The sequence below is a fragment of the Arachis stenosperma genome, chromosome 5 (genome assembly GCF_014773155.1).
Source record: "Arachis stenosperma cultivar V10309 chromosome 5, arast.V10309.gnm1.PFL2, whole genome shotgun sequence".
Taxonomy (NCBI): Eukaryota; Viridiplantae; Streptophyta; class Magnoliopsida; order Fabales; family Fabaceae; genus Arachis; species Arachis stenosperma.
This window is the reverse complement of record NC_080381.1, coordinates 93,168,165-93,189,837: the sequence shown is the minus strand read 5'-3', so window position 1 is coordinate 93,189,837 and position 21,673 is coordinate 93,168,165. Positions and strand designations below refer to the sequence as shown.

The window sequence follows — 21,673 nt, the reverse complement described above, 5'->3', positions numbered from 1 at the left end:
TATTTTATAACCACATTACTAGCCTTAAGCAGAAAAACAAAATAAAAATCCCAAGTTGAATCCTTGGTTAGCTTAAGATAGATATTGTGTAAAATTTAAGAATGGGAAATTTTATGGGAACATGGGATGACAGAAACAAAGTAGTTATTTGTATTAAATAAGATGTTTCAAAAATTTGGTAAGCATGCTGATGTGAAATCAAAACAATTAAATTAGCATGTGCATTGAAAAAAAATATTTTTAGTATTTAAATAAAGGGATACAAAAATTACCCCAGCTGCAATTACAAAGAATCAATGCACATGGGACAAAAGTCAAAAATAAATTTTGATGCATGAGCATGTAACACAAAAGTAGAAAGGTTTGGGTAGCTAGGTGAATAATTATGAAATTATATAAAATATGTATATGTTAGGTGAGATCTTAGACTAGTCAAGGATTCACTTTGTTAGCTCACTTAGCCTTATATATACATCCTTACCCTTACCTCAGCCCCATTACAACCTAAGAAAAGACCTCATGATTTTTGTATGTCTATATTCCATATTTGTTGATTGGTTAGAAGAAAAATAAGGTTTTAGAAAACATGACTAGAAGAGAAGAGAGTGATTAACCCCAAATACTGAGTGATTAGAGAGTAAACACAAAATCCAGTGAGGGTTCAATAGCTCATTCTCATATATCCATGTTTAATTATTAATTGTCTTGCAAGTTGTGAACTATCTTAACTCAACTCAATTGTGACTGCGCTTTAACATGATTTGGCCCATATTGTGCATATAGGATCCCTTGAAGATATGAATTAATTTAACTACATGTATGCTTTATATATAGGTGAATAATAACTAGAATTTCATGACTCATTTAGGTAGTTGCATTTAGAATAGATTGCATTACATAAGATTCCACCATTTTACCTTTACTCTTTTCTCTTGGATTTAGCATGAGGACATCCTATTGTTTAAGTGTGGGGAGGCTGATAAACCCCTATTTTTTGATTCATCTTGTGCTTAAATTGAGTGTTTTTATCAGATCTTCACCCATTTATTCATGTAAATTGCATGGTTTTACTATTCCTTCCTTGTTTTATGATATATGAGAAAACATGTTTCCTATGCTTTAAAAATATTAAATTTAATTATCCTTTATTACCATTCGATGCCGTGATCTGTGTGTTAAGTATCTTCAGGTTTTATAGGGCAGGAATGACTTAAAGGATAGAAAAAAAACATACAAAATGGAAGGAAAGCACAAAATGGAGTTTTTGAAGAAACTGGAAGCGACGCGAACACGTAGAGTACGCGAACGCGTGCTTTATGAAAAGTAGCATCTACGCGAACGCGTGCATGACGCGAACGCGTGACTCGCAAAACACAGATGACGCAGACGCGTGACTGACACGACCGCGTGGAAAAGCAGAACTCCAGATGACGCGACCGGATGACCCACTAAGACGTGTGACTTGCGCGATTTGCAGAAATTACAGAATGCGCTGAAGACGATTTTGGGCCGCATTTTGATATAGATCCGAGCCCAGAGAACACAGATTAAAGGCTATAAATTGGGGAATCCATTCATTCAGAAGATTCAGGTCATACATCATCATATCAAAACATATAATTTGAGGATTAGATATAGTTTTTAGAGAGATAAGTTCTCTCCTCTCTCTCTTAGGATTAGGATTTATCTTAGGATTTAGGATTTCTTTCAGTCATTAGGATTGTTTCTTCATACCAGGTTCAATAATCTATGTTTCTCTTCTAATTTTATTTACTCTGATGCTTTTATGTGTATTTGATTTATGTTGCCCAATTGGCTTATGAACCATTCATGTTAGGATTTTCTTAGTTAACATAATTTGAGGTATTTCAGACTCATGATTATTTTGCTCTATTTATGATTTCTTCTCCCTTTTGGCTTTGGTTAATTAATTGGTAATACTTGAGTTATCAAACTAAGCAGTGGTTGAAATTGGCAATTGCTAATTAATTTGGATCGCTCTAAAAGTTGACGGAAACTCGAGGATCAATTTAATTAGTCTACTTGACTAAGTGGGCTTAAAACCCAATTCTTAGCACACCTGATAATGATAACTAGGATAGAAATTCCAATTTTCATACCTTGCCAAGAGATTTATAGTAATTGATTTATTAATTTCTGCAATATATTTATTCCCTTGTTTAAACCCTTTTCAAAACTCAAAATTACTGTTTTTCATAACCAATAATAAAACACACCTCCCTGCAATTCCTTAAGAAGACGACCCGAGGTTTGAATACTTCAGTTTATAAATTTTATTGGGTCTATTACTTGTGACAACCAAACATTTGTAAGAAAGGAATTCTTGTCGGTCTAGAAGCTATACTTACAACGGGAATTTATTTGTGAAAATTCTAGACCGTGCGAGAGTTTCGTTCTTCACCAACGTTGGAGCCAAAGTTGATGCTCCAACGTTAGGTTGAACGTCCAAGCTAAAAGTGGTGCAAAGTTGGAGCCAAAATTGGCCTCCAACTTTGTTTCAAATGTTGTTGATGAGCGGATAATTTATACGCTTTTTGGCATTGTTTTTAGTATATTTTTAGTATGTTTTAGTTAGTTTTTATTATATTTTTATTAGTTTTTAGTTAAAATTCACTTTTCTGGACTTTACTATGAGTTTGTATGTTTTTCTGTGATTTCAGGTATTTTCTGGCTGAAATTGAGGGACCTGAGCAAAAATCTGATTCAGAGGCTGAAAAGGACTGCAGATGCTGTTGGATTCTGACCTCCCTGCACTCGAAGTGGATGTTCTGGAGCTACAGAAGCCCAATTGGTGCACTCTCAATAACGTTGGAAAGCAGACATCCTGGGATTTCCAACAATGTTTAATTGTCCATACTTTGCCTGAGATTTGATGGCCCAAACCGGCATTCCAAATCAGCTCAAAACTGCCCGGCGTTAAACGCTGGAACTGGCACAAGAATGGGAGTTAAACGCCCAAACTGGCACAAAAGCTGGCGTTTAACTCTAAGAAAAGTCTCTACACATGAAAGCTTCAATGCTCAGCCCAAGCACACACCAAGTGGGCCCGGAAGTGGATTTTTATGTCATTTACTCATTTCTGTAAACCCTAGGCTACTAGTTCTCTACATATAGGACCTTTTGCTATTGTATTTTCATCTTTGGATCTTTGATCATCTTTAGATCTTTGAATCTTTTGATCACGTTTTGGGGGCTGGCCATTCGGCCATGCCTAGACCTTGTTCTTATGTATTTTCAACGGTGGAGTTTCTACACACCATAGATTAAGGTGTGGAGCTCTGCTGTACCTCGAGTATTAATGCAATTGCTATTGTTCTTCTATTCAATTCAGCTTGTTCTTATTCTAAGATATCACTTGTTCTTCAACTTGATGAATGTGATGATCCGTGACACTCATCATCATTCTCCCCTATAAACGTGTGCCTGATAACCACCTCCATTCTACCTTAGATTGAGTGGATATCTCTTGGATCCCTTAATCAGAATCCTCGTGGTATAAGCTAGAATTGATGGCGGCATTCAAGAGAATCCGGAAGGTCTAAACCTTGTCTGTGGTATTCTGAGTAGGATTCAATGATTGAATGACTGTGACGAGCTTCAAACTCCTGAAGGCTGGGCGTTAGTGACAGACGTAAAAGAATCAATGGATTCTATTCCAACCTGATTGAGAACCGACAGATGATTAGCCGTGCCGTGACAGGGTGCGTTGAACATTTTCATTGAGAGGACGGGATTGTAGCTGATGACAAGTCATCATATACCCATTTTTCAAGCTAATTTCACTTGTTTTGTTAGTCTTTATGCACTTTCTTGCTTCTTAAGTAAGTGATTTGGAGTAAAAGTGCACAACTTCTTTAAATCAAGCAACCACTATGAAATTAATGTTAATCCATGAGGTTTAAGCTAATTTTAATTGAGTTTTAATTGATTTATAAGCCTCTTGAATTTAGTGATACTTTGAGTGGTTGTTTTGGTTTATTGTAGGTGAAGAAAAGAAAAGAAAAGGAAAAGCGTGGCCTAAGAAGTGTAGCCCAAGGAAAGGAAAGTGTGGTCAAAGCAAGAGGAAGTGTGCCACATGCAAAGGGGGAGGCAAACATTGCCCTCCACAAGGGCACACTGCCCTCTAGGAGGGCAACATAAGGGAACCAAGCAAGGAAGGCAACTCTACCCTACCCACTACAAGGGCAGAGCACAAAATTGTGCCTTGGAACCAAGAAGAAGAGAACCTTGCCCTGCCCTCCACAAGGGCAGTATCGGGCTCACCAAGGAAGAAAATCAAAGGAAAAATGTCACCCATGCATGCCACAAGAATCGAACACGGAACAAGGAAGAAGCAAGGAACTAAGGTTGAGTGCCGTGCCAAGAAACCAAGGAAATTAATTGAGCGTGTGTTCCAGCCGTGTTTCGAACACGGGACATCAAAGTGGAAACACTGCCCTGCCCTCCGCGAGGGCAGGGCAGCATTTTGTTGGTGCATGGATCTGGCGCACCAAGGCTCAAATCTGGTGCACCAAGGCTCAATTCTGGCACACCATCACAATCCTGGCAGCACCAAATTTTCCTGCCCTGCCCTCCGCGAGGGCAGGGCAGCATTTTGCGCATCAAGGCTCAATCCTGGCAGCACCAAGCACGCACCGTGGCACATTCTGGCGCACCAATTTTTCCTGTCCTGCCCTCCACAAGGGCAGGGCAGCCTCTTGGGAGCAACTTTTCATGGGCCGAAAATTCAAATTAAAACCCCATTTTAATTCATTTCTTCACCAATTCAAAAGCCCATCCAAATCCAAAAATCCAAGAATAGAAAGTGTATAAATAGGAGTTAATTTGTTGTAATTAGGACCTTTACTTTCACTTTTGACCTTTTGACTTATCTTTGGCTTAGCTTCTGGAATTTTGCACTCTCTTTGAGCTTTGAATTTCTGGCAATTGTTCTTAAGAGACATGACCGAGAGTTCAGAGGATTAAGGGAGAATTGACTGATCTCCTTCCTCATTCTTGCTCGGGCAATTCTACTCTTCTGTTTCTGAGTTTTGGGTGTGAGAAATTGAGGAAATTCTGTCTCAATTCCCATTCAAACTCTCTTCAAATCTTTTTCTGCACAATTCAATTTCACTTCTGTTACTTTTACTGCTTCTTCTTCAATTATCTACCAATTGCTTTGAGAGCTTGGATCTAGGAAGGCAAATAGAGATCTAGGCTTTGCTACCTAGTCTCTTGAGACCTGAGACCCAATTTTACTTTTAGTTCTTCTGTGAACCCTGCTGCACTTTAATTTCATTTTCTGTTTGAATCTCTGTTTGATCCAATTCATCTTCTACTTAATTACTTGTTGCAATTTAATTTCTCTTTGTTTAGTTTTTGCAATCCCAGTCCTCAAATCCCTTTTACATTCAAGCAATTTACATTTCTTGCCATTTAAGTTACTGCTATTTACATTTCTTGCACTTTAAGTTTCAGTCATTTACTTTCTTGTTCTTTAAGATTCTGCAAGTTTACTTTCCTGCCCTTTAATTTACTGCAATTTCCCTTCTCCCTTTACATTTCGAGCAATTTATCTTCTGTTAAATACAACCCACTCAACTAAAACTTGATTCGCTTGACTAAATCAACCACTAAACTAAAATTGCTCAATCCTTCAATCCCTGTGGGATCGACCTCACTCATGTGAGTTATTATTACTTGATGCGACCCGGTACACTTGCCGGTGAGTTTTGTGTTGGATCGTTTTCCGCACATCAAGTTTTTGGCGCCGTTGCCGAGGATTGAAATAGATTGACAATGATTAAGTGAAGTGGAGGTCTAGATTAAGCAGTTTTTCTTTTCTGTTATTCTAATTCCTACTAACACACTAACTGTTTGAATTTTTGCTTAAACTAATTAAAACTTCATTCCAACTATAGAGTGAAGTTTCATTGGCTTTCTGGATCTGTGTGTTTATTGTTCTGTGTTTGTATGTCAGGTACAGGAAGATCTTCACCTGTCCTCTCTGAAATTGACCAAAGAACTCTTCGAAGAATAAGAAGAGCTGAAAGAGGAAAGAACGTTATTGGAGAGGAAGAATCTGAGGAGGAATTCCAAGAGATGGAAGGAGATCCCAATCAACCAGGAGAAGGAGCCAACAATAACCAACAACAACGAAGAGTCTTGGCTTCATACACATTTGCAAATGCTAGACACTGTGGAAGTAGCATTCTTCCTCCTAATGTCAATGCAAACAATTTTGAACTAAAGCCACAACTCATCACTTTGGTTCAAAACAACTGTTCCTTTGGAGGAGGACCATTGGAGGACCCAAATCAACACTTATCCACCTTCTTGAGGATTTGTGACACTGTTAAAACCAATGGTGTACCTCCTGACAGTTACAAGTTGTTGCTCTTTCCATTCTCTCTCAGAGACAAAGCCACTCAATGGCTAGAAACGTTCCCAAAGGAAAGCATCAACACTTGGGATGACTTGGTGAGCAAGTTTCTTGCCAAATTTTATCCCCCTCAAAGAATCCTAAGGTTGAAGACTGAGGTTCAAACGTTCACTCAATTGGAGGCTGAGAACTTATATGAAGCATGGGAAAGATATAAGGCTCTATTGAGGAAATGTCCACCAGAGATGTTCACTGAGTGGGACAAGTTGCAGAACTTCTATGAAGGACTCACTCTTAAAGCTCAAGAAGCACTTGATCACTCAGCCGGAGGCTCATTACAACTCATGAAAACCACAGAGGAAGCTCAAAACCTCATTGATATGGTGGCCAACAACCAATATTTCTTTGCTCATCAAAGACAACGCCAACCATCACAGAGAAGAGGAGTAATGGAGTTAGAAGGAGTGGATTCAATTCTAGCTCAGAACAAGATGATGCAGCAGCAGATTCAACAACAGTTTGAGCAAATGGCCAAAAGAATTGATGGCTTGCAAGTGGCAGCAGTGAGCACCACAAGCCAACCACCAACCACTTGGGTGCAAAGTGAAGAAACTCAAGAGGGGCAACAGCAAGAGCAAGTCCAATACATGCACAACCAAAATCCTGGAACAAATGAAGTCTATGGGGATACTTACAATCCATCTTGGAAGAACCATCCCAACCTCAGATGGGGAGACAACCACAATCAAAACCAACAATCATGGCAAAGAAACTCAAGTCAAAACAATTAGAAAAACACAAACCACAACCCCCAGCCAAACACTAACCAAAATACATACAGAAAACCACAAAATAACTACCCCAACTCTAACCATTATCCACCTAACAACCACCCAACAAATCAAAATACCTATCATCATCCATCAACACCCCAAAACCAACCAATTTCACAAGAATCCCAGAGGATCACTAATCTAGAGCTGCTCATGGAGAAACTGATGAAGAACCAAGAATTGACAACAAAGAACCAAGAAGCCTCCATGAAGAACCTAGAGAGGCAGATTGGACAAATCTCCAAACAGATTTCTGTTGAGAAGCCATCAAGTTCACTACCTAGTGACACCATTCCCAACCCAAAGGAAGAATGCAAGGTTGTGCAACTAAGAAGTGGAAAAGTGTTAACAGATGGTAACCAAGGGGCAACCAAGCATAATGACACTAAGCCAACAAAGAATGATGAAGCCATCAACAAGGACATGATGACCAAGAATGTCCCAGAAAAACTCATAGAGGAAGACAACAAGCCACAGAATTTGAAGAAAGGAGAGCAAATCAGGGAAGAACCAATTTCAAAACAGCATCAAGTGGAGAAGAGCTCAACACCACCACTGCCTTATCCACAGAGATTTCACAAGGAAACAAAGGATCAGCATTTCCACAAATTTCTTGAGACTTTCAAGAAGTTGGAGATCAACATACCTTTAGCTGAAGCATTGGAGCAAATGCCTTTATATGCCAAGTTCTTAAAGGAGCTCATTAACAAGAAGAGACAGTGGAATGAAAAGGAGACTGTAATGCTCAGTGAAGAATGCAGTGCACTCATTAAAAAGGGACTCCCTCCCAAGCTTGAAGACCCTGGAGGTTTCTTCTTACCATGCACTATTGGAAACCTATTCATTAACAAGGGGATGTGCGATCTAGGAGCAAGCATAAATCTAATCCCATATTTTCTAGTGAAAAAGCTTGGCATAGAGGAGGTGAAACCAACACAGATGTCCTTGGAATTGGTGGACCAATCAGTAGTATATCCTAAAGGGCTAATTGAGAACCTTTTAGTTAAGGTTGGCAAGTTCATCTATCCGGCAGATTTTGTGATCCTGGATTCTTCAGAAAATGGAAGTGACTCCATAATACTTGGTCGACCATTTCTGGCCACTGCTAGAGCCATTGTGGATATAGAGCAAGGAGAGTTAACCCTCAGGATGCATGAAGAGAGCATCATCCTGAAAGTCTTTCCAGAATTACAAAGGGATGAAGAAACAAGCAAAATGAGTGATGATCTCCTTCCAAAGCAATCAACTGACAAGGAAGTAGAACAGAAAAACAAACAGATGCAAGAAGAAAAAGGGATTCAAAAGGAAGCAGGGGTGATAAGCAAGAAGGAAGGTATCACAACTCAAGTAACTGTCAAGAAAGAAAGATCAACAAGCAAGAAAAAGATGAAGAGCAAGAAAAAGGCTCACAAAGGGTGGAAGAACAAGAAAATCCCAAATGAAGGATTTTCTAAAGGTGATAAGGTGCAACTAGTATATCAACAGCAGGGAGCAGAAGATTATTACACTGTCAACCAAATACTTTCTCTTGAGCATATGGAAATTGAGCATCAAGGCACACAGAGAAAGCTGACAGTGAGAGGTGACAAGTTGAGACATCACCAACATCAACCACCCTAAAGGGAGTTCAATGTCAAACTAGTGACAATAAAAGAGCGCTTGTTGGGAGGCAACCCAACCTGAGGTAGTTTTCTTTTTCATAGCTTTTTCAATAAAAATGTTGAATAATTGGTATGCATTGCAAGGAGCTAAGTTTGGTGTTGCACACCAAAACAATTTGAGGGAGAATGAAAACTTCTAAGTTTGGTGTTCCACAAAAAATATCATTTAAAAACACATTCTCACCTCTTGCATGATTCTAGCTCCAAGCAATCAAACACATTATTCAACTGTTGAATTGTTTTCTAGCTTTAATTTCATTAACCTTTAGCAAGGATACATGGTTTCAAATATGGTTGACTTGTTGCATCTGAGGTAGTGGCAAACAATTAAGTTTGGTGTCCCTACACCAAAAATCAATCCTGGAATCACACTCAGTTTATGCATACTAACCATACAATTAAGGGCTTGAGAAGCAAGCAACTTTGAGGATTATGCAGGACATGAGTCAACAATTGAAGACATTATGCATCTTAACTCAAAGAAAACACAACAGAAGGAAAAATCAAAGGGCTGCAACTTCAAAGGTTGTATCTAAAACTTAATCCTTGCTGCTGTGAAATGTTTGAATCTGGAAACCATTGTATGTCTTGCTAAAGTGTTTATCTAGCTACAAGTGAAATTGTTTGTTAAAAATGCTAAGTCTGCACAATGCTTGTTATCCATCACTTAGATTTAAAAATTGTTTTGTTTCCCATATGCTTAAATAAAAGAGTTTGGTTTGAATTGAAAAGTAAAATATCCAATGTTGCATAAGCATGAATGGAAGTTGGTGGTGGTATATGTGTTTGATTAAATGCATAACTCATGAAATAATTGTTGCATAATATCATTCTCATTCAATTGTGAGTTAGCTTGCTGTTACAAAGACTCTTATCAATAATGAAAAAGCCCTTGGTAACAAAAACAGAAAGAAAAGGGAAAGAAAAAGCCAAAATGGCAAGAAAAACAAAGAATAAAGGTTGGACACCAATAGCTTGGACCTTAGGACATATGCCTGTGGTGTTCTTGTACTAAGATATGCTTGGATGAGTAAATTCTAAGGGGTATTTTAAAACCCGGTCACTTAGATCAACTGATTTGGGATGGCCAATTGAAAATCCACAATAAAGAGCAACTTAGATACAGAACATTTAGTTATCCAAAGAGATGCTGGGCATCAATGATCCTAGGAAGAATTAATGAGCCATGTGTCTGTGGTGGAAAGATGTTGAGTAAAAAGAAAAAGAAAATAAAGCCAAAGGCTAATACTGCAACATTTGACACCAAACCTCCAAAAGAATAATAAGCTTGTTAAGCATTGTAAGCCAAGGAAAGTTAACAAGGGAGTAATTAAAAAGTGAGTCTTCTAACAACAAGTTTAGCAAGCCTTTGAGGAAAGATGTGTATTATGTAGCAGCAACAATAAGTGAGTTGTCATTGTCTGCATAAAGACCCCATAAATCAAGTTCTGCTATATGCCTAATAAGGATATGTGTTCTTTTCTTATTCATGTCATTTACTCTTATTTTTTGATGCTTGCTTGGGGACAAGCAAGATTTAAGTTTGGTGTTGTGATGACAAGTCATCATATACCCATTTTTCAAGCTAATTTCACTTGTTTTGTTAGTCTTTATGCACTTTCTTGCTTCTTAAGTAAGTGATTTGGAGTAAAAGTGCACAACTTCTTTAAATCAAGCAACCACCATGAAATTAATGTTAATCCATGAGGTTTAAGCTAATTTTAATTGAGTTTTAATTGATTTATAAGCCTCTTGAATTTAGTGATACTTTGAGTGGTTGTTTTGGTTTATTGTAGGTGAAGAAAAGAAAAGAAAAGGAAAAGCGTGGCCTAAGAAGTGTAGCCCAAGGAAAGGAAAGTGTGGTCAAAGCAAGAGGAAGTGTGCCGCATGCAAAGGGCGAGGCAAACATTGCCCTCCACAAGGGCACACTGCCCTCTAGGAGGGCAACATAAGGGAACCAAGCAAGGAAGGCAACTCTGCCTTGCCCACTACAAGGGCAGAGCACAAAATTGTGCCTTGGAACCAAGAAGAAGAGAACCTTGCCCTGCCCTCCACAAGGGCAGTATCGGGCTCACCAAGGAAGAAAATCAAAGGAAAAATGTCACCCATGCATTCCACAAGAATCGAACACGGAACAAAGAAGAAGCAAGGAACTAAGGTTGAGTGCCGTGCCAAGAAACCAAGGAAATTAATTAAGCGTGTGTTCCAGCCGTGTTTCGAACACGGGACATCAAAGTGGAAACACTGCCCTGCCCTCCGCGAGGGCAGGGCAGCATTTTGTTGGTGCATGGATCTGGCGCACCAAGGCTCAAATCTGGCGCACCAAGGCTCAATTCTGGCGCACCATCACAATCCTGGCAGCACCAATTTTTCCTGCCCTGCCCTCCGCGAGGGCAGGGCAGCATTTTGCGCATCAAGGCTCAATCCTGGCAGCACCAAGCACGCACCGTGGCACATTCTGGCACACCAATTTTTCCTGCCCTGCCCTCCACAAAGGCAGGGCAGCCTCCTGGGAGCAACTTTTCATGGGCCGAAAATTCAAATTAAAACCCCATTTTAATTCATTTCTTCACCAATTCAAAAGCCCATCCAAATCCAAAAATCCAAGAATAGAAAGTGTATAAATAGGAGTTAATTTGTTGTAATTAGGACCTTTACTTTCACTTTTGACCTTTTGACTTATCTTTGGCTTAGCTTCTGGAATTTTGCACTCTCTTTGAGCTTTGAATTTCTGGCAATTGTTCTTGAGAGACTTGACCGAGAGTTCAGAGGATTAAGGGAGAATTGACTGATCTCCTTCCTCATTCTTGCTCGGGCAATTCTACTCTTCTGTTTCTGAGTTTTGGGTGTGAGAAATTGAGGAAATTCTGTCTCAATTCCCATTCAAACTCTCTTCAAATCTTTTTCTGCACAATTCAATTTCACTTCTGTTACTTTTACTGCTTCTTCTTCAATTATCTACCAATTGCTTTGAGAGCTTGGATCTAGGAAGGCAAATAGAGATCTAGGCTCTGCTACCTAGTCTCTTGAGACCTGAGACCTAATTTTACTTTTGGTTCTTCTGTGAACCCTGCTGCACTTTAATTTCATTTTCTGTTTGAATCTCTGTTTGATCCAATTCATCTTCTACTTAATTACTTGTTGCAATTTAATTTCTCTTTGTTTAGTTTTTGCAATCCCAGTCCTCAAATCCCTTTTACATTCAAGCAATTTACATTTCTTGCCATTTAAGTTACTGCTATTTACATTTCTTGCACTTTAAGTTTCAGTCATTTACTTTCTTGTTCTTTAAGATTCTGCAAGTTTACTTTCCTGCCCTTTAATTTACTGCAATTTCCCTTCTCCCTTTACATTTCAAGCAATTTATCTTCTGTTAAATACAACCCACTCAACTAAAACTTGATTCGCTTGACTAAATCAACCACTAAACTAAAATTGCTCAATCCTTCAATCCCTGTGGGATCGACCTCACTCATGTGAGTTATTATTACTTGATGCGACCCGGTACACTTGCCGGTGAGTTTTGTGTTGGATTGTTTTCCGCACATCAGTAGCCACTGACAACGGTGATGCCCAACATACAGCTTGCCATGGAAAGGAGTAAGAAGGATTGGATGAGGATAGTAGGAAAGCAGAGAGACGGAAGGGACAAAGCATCTCCATACGCTTATCTGAAATTGTCACCAATGAATTACATAAGTATCTCTATCTTTACTTTCTTTATTCATATATCATTCATGACCATTTGAATCTGCCTGACTGAGATTTACAAGGTGACCATAGCTTGCTTCATACCAACAATCTCCGTGAGATCGACCCTTACTCGCGTAAGGTTTATTACTTGGACGACCCAGTGCACTTGCTGGTTAGTTGTGCGAAGTTGTGATAAAGAGTTGAGATTGCAATTGAGCGTACCATGTTGATGGCGCCATTGATGATCACAATTTCGTGCACCAAGTTTTTGGCACCGTTGCCGGGGATTGTTGAGTTTTGACAACTGACGGTTCATCTTGTTGCTTAGATTAGGTATTTTTCTTCAGAGTTCTTAAGAATGAATTCTAGTGTTTCAAGGTGATGTTATTATCATCACCAAAGCTGATTGATTCTCATCAATTTAGCTCTTGAATGCAATGTCCTGCTGAAGCTTGGCTAGCCATGTCTAATTTCTTTAGACTGAAGCTTTAGACTAACATTGCATGATTCCTAGAATTCTCATTAAGAATTTTGATACCTTTATTTTCTTTTCCACATAATTTTCGAAAAAGCACAAAAAAAATTACAAAATCATAAAAACAAAAAATATTGTATGTTTCTTGTTGAGTCTAGTGTCTCATGTTAAGTTTGGTGTCAATTGCATGTTTCTGTTCTTCTTGCATTCATTCATGTGTCTTAAGTGATCTTCAAGATGTTCTTGATGATTTCCTTGCTCTAATCTTTAAATTCTCTTGTCTTGAGTATTTTTGTTATTTCTCATATGCATTTTCATTTTGTTAGTGTCAGTAGTATACAAACTTATAAGTTTGGTGTCTTGCATGCATTGTTTATTTGATTTTAGTTGCATTTTGATTATTCCTCATTATTAAAAATCCAAAAACATTTTAATTTGTGTCTTTTCAAGTCAATAATACAGAGAATTGAAGATTCAGAACATACAGCAGAGGAATTATACAGAAAAGGCTGGACGTTCAAAACGCCCAGTGAAGAAGGAAAACTGGCGTTTAAACGCCATCTAGGGTGCCTGGTTGGGCGTTTAACGCCCAAAAGGGTAGTGATTTGGGCGTTAAATGCCAGAATGTATACCATTCTGGGCGTTTGACGCCAGGATGGCACAAGAGGGAAGATTCTGTTTTTAACTCAAATTTTTTTTCAAGTTTTCAAAATTTTTCAAAATCAAATCTTTTTCAAATCATATCTTTTCAATCATATATTTTCAAAATCAATTTCTTTCCTTTTTTCAAAAATACTTGCTAACAATTAATGATTTGATTCAACATTTCAAATATGTTGCCTTTTCTGTTGAGAAAGGTTTAATGTCTGAATCATATCTTTTCTTGTTAGTCAAGTCGTTGATTTTTAAAATCAAATCTTTTTAAATTGTTTTTCAAATCATATTTTCTCAATCATATCTTTCTAAAACTATATCTTTTCAATCATATCTTCTAATCACATCTTTTTCAAAATAGTTTTCAATCATATCTTTTTTATTTCTAATTTTAAAATCTTTTTCAGAAATCACTTGATTTCTTTTCCACTCTTAGTTTTCGAAAATCAATTAGTATTTTTCAAAATGTTTTTAAAATCTTTTTTACTTAATTTTCGAAAATTTCTTCCCTTCTTCTCACATCCTTCTATTTATGGACTAACACTCCTCCTTAATGCACAATTCGAACTCCATCTTTCTTGATAAGTTCAAATTCTTCTACCTCTTCCTTCTATTTTTCTATTCCCCTGACACCTCAAGGAATCTCTATACTGTGACATAGAGGATTCCATATTTTCTTGTTCTCTTCTCTTTCATATGAATAGGAGCAAAGACAAAAGCATTCTTGTTGAGGCTGACCCTGAACCTGAAAGGACCTTGAGACGAAAGCTAAGAGAAGCTAAAGCACAACTCTCTGTAGAGGACTTAACAGAAATCTTCAAAGAAAAAGAACCCATGGCAGCCGAAAACAACAATAATGCCAACAATGCAAGGAAGGTGCTGGGTGACTTTACTGCACCTACTCCTGACTTCTATGGGAGAAGCATCTCTATCCCTGCCATTGAAGCAAACAACTTTAAGCTTAAGCCTCAATTAGTTTCTCTAATGCAACAGAATTGCAAGTTCCATGGACTTCCATTGGAAGATCCTCATTAGTTTTTAGCTGAATTCTTGCAAATTTTTGACACTGTCAAGACTAATGGGGTTGACCCTGAGGTCTACAGACTTATCCTATTCCCTTTTGTTGTAAGAGAGACAGAGCTAGGATATGGTTGGATTCACAACCTAAAGAAAGGCTGAACCCTTGGGAAAATCTAGTCAATGCCTTCTTGGCAAAGTTCTTTCCACCTCAAAAATTGAGTAAGCTTAGAGTGGAAGTCCAAACCTTCAAACAGAAGGAAGGAGAATCCCTCTATGAAGCCTGGGAAAGATACAAACAATTGATCAGAAAGTGTCCTTCTGATATGCTTTCTGAATGGAGCATCATAGGTATCTTCTATGATGGTCTGTCTGAACTGTCCAAGATGTCATTGGATAGTTCTGCTGGAGGATCTCTTCATCTGAAGAAGACGCCTACAGAAGCTCAAGAGCTTATTGAAATGGTTGCAAATAACCAATTCATGTACACTTCTGAAAGGAATCCTGTGAACAATGGGACGAATCAGAAGAAAGGAGTTCTTGAGATTGATACTCTGCATGCCATATTGGCTCAGAACAAAATATTGACTCAGCAAGTCAATATAATTTCTCAAAGTCTGTCTGAAATGCAAGCTGCACCAGGCAGTACTAAGGACGCTTCATCTGAAGAAGAAGCTTATGATCCTGAGAACCCATCAATGGAAGAGGTGAATTACATGGGAGAACCCTATGGAAACACCTATAATTCTTCATGGAGAAATCATCTAAATCTCTCATGGAAGGATCAACAGAGACCTCAACAAGGTTTCAACAATAATAATGGTGGAAGAAACAGGTTTAGCAATGGCAAGCCTTTTCCATCATCTTCTCAGCAACAGACAGAGAATTCTAAGCAGAACCACTCTGACTTAGCAACCATGGTCTCTGATCTAATCAAAACCATTCAAAGTTTCATGACTGAAACAAGGTCCTCCATTAGGAATTTGGAGGCACAAGTGGGACAGCTGAGTAAGAAAGTTACTGAACTTCCTCCTAGTACTCTTCCAAGCAATATAGAAGAGAATCCAAAAGGAGAATGCAAGGCCATTAACATGATCCACATGGCCGAACTATGAGAGGAGGAAGAGGCAGTGAACACCACTGAGGAAGACCTCAATGGACATCCACTGGCCTCCAATGAGTTCCCTAATGAGGAACCATGGGAATCTGAGGCTCATTGGATTTACTTCTGCCATTCATGAGCTCTGATGAGTATTCTTCCTCTGAAGAGAATGAAGATGTCACTGAAGAGCAAGTTGCCAAGTACCTTGGAGCAATCATGAAGCTAAATGACAAGTTATTTGGTAATGAGACTTGGGAGGATGAACCCCCTTTGCTCACCAAAGAATTGGATGACTTGTCTAGGCAGAAATGACCTCAAAAGAGACAGGACCCTGGAAAGTTTTCAATACCTTGTGCCATAGGCACCATGACCTTCAAGAAGGCCTTGTGTTACTTAGGGTCAAGTGTAAACCTCATGCCTCTCTCTGTAATGGAGAAGCTAGGGATCTTTGAGGTACAAGCTGTAAGAATCTCACTAGAGATGGCAGACAATTCAAGAAAACAAGCTTATGGGCTTGTAGAGGATGTTCTGGTAAAGATTGAAGACCATTGCATTCCTGCTGATTTCATAGTCCTAGAGACTTGGAAGTGCATGGATGAATCCATCATCCTTGGCAGACCCTTCCTAGCCACAACAAAGGCTGTGATTGATGTGGACAGAGGATAATTGATCATTCAAGTGAATGAAGAATCCCTTGTGTTTAAGGCTCAAGGATATCCCTCTGTTACCATGGAGAGGAAGCATGAAGAGCTTCTCTCAAAACAGAGCCAAACAGAGCCCCCACAGCCAAACTCTAAGTTTGGTGTTGGGAGGCCACAACCAACTTCTAAGTTTGGTGTTGAACCCCCACATTCAAACTCTAAGTTTGGTGTTGGGAGGTTCCAACATTGCTCTAAGTATCTGTGAGGCTCCATGAGAGCCCACTGTCAAGCTACTGACATTAAAGAAGCGCTTGTTGGGAGGCAACCCAATGTTAGAATTATCTATTTTCCTTTGTTATTTTATGTTTTCGGTAGGTTGATGATCATGAGAAGTCACAAAATCAATTGAAAAAGCAAAAACAGAATGAAAATGAGAAAGAAAAACAGCACACCCTGGAGGAAAATCTTGCTGGCATTTAAACGCCAGTAAGGGCAGCAAATGGGCGTTTAACACCCAGTCTGGCACCATTCTGGGCGTTGAACGCCAGAAAGGGGCACCAGACTAGCGTTAAACACCAGGAAAGGGCAAGAAGTTGGCGTTAAACGCCAGAAATGGGCACCAGCCCGGCGTTTAACGCCAGAATTGGCATGAAGAGCATTTTTGCTCGCCACTTGGTACAGGGATGAATTTTCCTTGACACCTCAGGATCTGGGGACCCCACAGGATCCCCACCTACCCCACCACCCTCTCTCTTCTTCCTCACCCATTCACCAATCACCTCAACCACTCTTCCCCAAAAACCCCTCACCTATCAAATCCCATCTTTCTCTTCACCACTCATATCCATCCTTCATAAAACCCCACCTACCTCACCATTCAAATTCAAACCACTTTCCCTCCCAAACCCACCCATTCATAACCGAACCCTACCCCTCTCTCCACCCCTATATAAACCCATCTTCACTCCTTCATTTTCATACAACCTAAACACTACTTCTCCCCCTTTGGCTGAACTACAAAGCCATCTCCATCTCCTCTATTTCTTCTTCTTCTACTCTCTTCTTTCTTCTTTTGCTCGAGGACGAGCAAACCTTTTAAGTTTGGTGTGGTAAAAGCATTGCTTTTTGTTTTTCCATAACCATTTATGGCATCCAAGGCCGGAGAAACCTCTAGAAAGAGGAAAGGGAAGGCAAAAGCTTCCACCTCCGAGTCATGGGAGATAGAGAGATTCATCTCAAGGGTGCATCAAGACCACTTCTATGAAGTTGTGGCCTTGAAGAAAGTGATCCCTGAGGTCCCTTTCAAACTCAAAAAGAGTGAATATCCGGAGATCCAACATGAGATCCAAAAAAGAGGTTGGGAAGTTCTTTCCAACCCCATTCAACAAGTCAGAATCTTAATGGTTCAAGAGTTCTATGCCAATGCATGGATCACCAAGAGCCATGATCAAAGTGTGAACCCGAACCCAAAGAATTGGCTTACAATGGTTCGGGGGAAATGCTTAGATTTTAGTCCAGAAAATGTAAGGTTGGCATTCAACTTGCCCATGATGCAAGGAGATGAACACCCTTACACTAGAAGGGTCAACTTTGATCAAAGGTTGGACCAAGTCCTTATAGACATTTGTGAAGAGGGCGCTCAATGGAAGAGAGATTCAAGAGGGAAGCCGGTTCAACTGAGAAGGCATGACCTCAAGCCCGTGGCTAGGGGATGGTTGGAGTTTATCCAACGCTCAATCATTCCCACTAGCAACCGGTCTGAAGTTACTATAGACCGGGCTATCATGATTAATAGCATCATGATTGGAGAGGAAGTAGAAGTTCATTAGGTCATATCCCAAGAACTTTATAAGGTGGCGGACAAGTCCTCTACCTTGGCAAGGTTAGCCTTTCCTCATCTCATTTGTCACCTCTGTTATTCAGTTGGAGTTGACATAGAGGGAGACATCCTCATTATGAGGACAAGCCCATCACTAAGAAAAGGATGGAGCAAACAAGAGATCCTACTCATCATGAAATCCCTGAGATACCTCAAGGGATGCACTTTCCTCCACAAAACTATTGGGAGCAAATCAACACCTCCCTAGGAGAATTGAGTTCCAACATGGGACAACTAAGGGTGGAGCACCAAGAACATTCCATCCTCCTCCATGAAGTTAGAGAAGATCAAAGAATCATGAGAGAGGAACAACAAAGGCAAGGAAGAGACATTGAGGAGCTCAAGCACTCCATAAGATCTTCAAGAGGAAGAACAAGCCGCCATCACTAAGGTGGACCCGTTCTTTAATTTCCTTGTTCTTTATTTTCCTATTTTTCGAATTTTCATGCTTATGTTTATCTATGTTTGTGTCTTATGATCATTAGTGTCTTAGTGTCTATGCCTTAAAGTTATGAATGTCCTATGAATCCATCACCTTTCTTGAATGAAAAATATTCTTAATTGAAAAAGAGAAGAATTGCATGAATTTTGAATTTTATAACAGATTAATTATCTTGATGTGGTGGCAATATTTTGGTTTCTGAATGTATGCTTGAACAGTGCATATGTCTTTTGAATTTGTTGTTCATGAATGGTTGGCTGTTGAAAGAATGATGAAAAAGGAGACATATTACTGAGGATCTGAAAAATCATAAAAAATGATTCTTGAAGCAAGAAAAAGCAGTGAATACAAAAAAAAGAGAGAAAAACGAAAAAAAAGAGAGAAAAACGAAAAAAAAACGAAAAAAAAGGGAAAAAAAGGAAAAAGAAAAAAATTAATGAAGTTGTGATCCAAGGCAAAAAGAGTGTGCTTAAGAACCCTGGACACCTCTAATTGAGGGCTCTAGCAAAACTGAGTCACAATCTGAAAAGGTTCACCCAATTATGTGTCTGTGGCATGTATGTATCCGGTGGTAATACTGGAAGACAGAGTGATTTGGCCACGGCCAAGACTCATAAAGTAGCTGTGTTCAAGAATCATCATACTTAACTAGGAGAATCAATAACACTATCTGGATTTTGAGTTCCTATAAAGTTTGGTGTTGTGATGAGCGGATAATTTATACGTTTTTGGCATTGGTTTTAGTATGTTTTTAGTATGTTTTAGTTAGTTTTTATTATATTTTTATTAGTTTTTAGTTAAAATTCACTTTTCTGGACTTTACTATGAGTTTGTGTGTTTTTCTGTGATTTCAGGTATTTTCTGGCTGAAATTGAGGGACCTAAACAAAAATCTGATTCAGAGGCTGAAAAGGACTGCAGATGCTGTTGGATTCTGACCTCCCTGCACTTGAAGTGGATTTTCTAGAGCTACAGAAGCCCAATTGGCGCGCTCTCAACGGCGTTGGAAAGTCGACATCCTGGGCTTTTCAGCAATGATAATAGTCCATACTTTTCCTGAGATTTGATGGCCCAAACCGGCGTTCTGAATCAGCTCAAAACTGCCCGGCGTTAAACATCGGAACTGGCACAAGAATGGGAGTTAAACGCCCAAACTGGCACAAAAGCTGGCGTTTAACTCCAAGCAAAGTCTCTACATATGAAAGCTTCAACGCTCAGCCCAAGCACACACCAAGTGGGCCCGGAAGTGGATTTTTATGTCATTTACTCATTTCTGTAAACCCTAGGCTACTAGTTCTCTACATATAAGACATTTTGCTATTGTATTTTCATCTTTGGATCTTTGATCAACTTTAGATCTTTGAATCTTTTGATCACGTTTTGGGGGCTGGCCATTCGGCCATGACTAGACCTTGTTCTTATGTATTTTCAACGGTGGAGTTTCTACACACCATAGATTAAAGTGTGGAGCTCTGCTGTACCTCGAGTATTAATGCAATTACTATTGTTCTTCTATTCAATTCAGCTTGTTCTTGTTCTAAGATATCACTTGTTCTTCAACTTGATGAATGTGATGATACGTGACACTCATCATCATTCTCCCCTATGAACGTGTGCCTGACAACCACCTCCGTTCTACCTTAGATTGGGTGGATATCTCTTGGATCCCTTAATCGGAATCCTCGTGGTATAAGCTAGAATTGATGGTGGCATTCAAGAGAATCTGGAAGGTCTAAACCTTGTCTGTGGTATTCTGAGTAGGATTCCATGATTGAATGACTGTGACGAGTTTCAAACTCCTGAAGGCTGGGCGTTAGTGACAGATGTAAAAGAATCAATGGATTCTATTCCAACCTGATTGAGAACCGACAGATGATTAGCCGTGCCGTGACAGGGTGTGTTGAACATTTTTGCTGAGATGGTGGAATTGTAGCCACTGACAACGGTGATGCCCAACATACAGCTTGCCATGGAAAGGAGTAAGAAGGATTGGATGAAGACAGTAGGAAAGCAGAGAGACGGAAAGGACAAAGCATCTCCATACGCTTATCTGAAATTCTCACCAATGAATTACATAAGTATCTCTATCTTTACTTTATGCTTTATTCATATATCATTCATGACCATTTGAGTCTGCCTGACTGAGATTTACAAGGTGACCATAGCTTGCTTCATACCAACAATCTCCGTGGGATCGACCCTTACTCGCGTAAGGTTTATTACTTGGATGACCCAGTGCACTTGCTGGTTAGTTATGCGAAGTTGTGATAAAGAGTTGAGATTGCAATTGAGCATACCATGTTGATGGCGCCATTGATGATCACAATTTCGTGCACCAGTTGTCCAAGAAAGGTGCATGGTTGGAGCCATAGTTAGACTCCAACTATGAGTCAAACTATAAAGGAAGGCAACATTTGAGCCCCAAGTTGGACCTCAAACGCTACCTCAAACGTTGGGTATAAAGAAGGTGCATAGTTGGAGCTGAAGTTGAACTCCAACTATGACTCCAACTTCAAATCAAGAGACCATAGTTGCAGCCAAAGTTGGACTCCAACTATGGGTCCAACGTGAGGCTGAAAGTGTGCCAATGTTGGAGGCAACATTGGTGGTCCAACGTTATGTCCAACTTGTGTGATGGATTTTAATTTTTGAGATTGGAAAAACGAGCAGCGATGCGTACGCGTGGGTCATGCGTATGTGTGGGTGCGCGTTTTTGCCAATCGGCGTGCACGTGTGGTGCACGAGTACGCGTGGATGAGCTAACACTGGACTCCATCTTAAGGTCCAACGTTGAGCCCAATGCTGGGTTAAATTTCAAGGGCCAATGCCCCAGCCTTGTTTGGCAACGTTGAACCAAGCATTTGAGCTCAAACGTTGAACTCCAACGTCAATTCC

The 21,673-nt window shown here is 39.5% G+C and overlaps 1 non-coding gene across 1 annotated transcript; it reads right to left on the bottom strand.

Moving 5' to 3' along the window:
- Positions 1-14,939: 14,939 nt before the first annotated feature.
- On the bottom strand, positions 14,940-15,047 carry LOC130983322 (small nucleolar RNA R71). The gene has a single exon (XR_009087318.1). It is a non-coding gene; the product is annotated as a small nucleolar RNA R71 (small nucleolar RNA).
- Between the last annotated feature and the right edge of the window lie 6,626 nt (positions 15,048-21,673).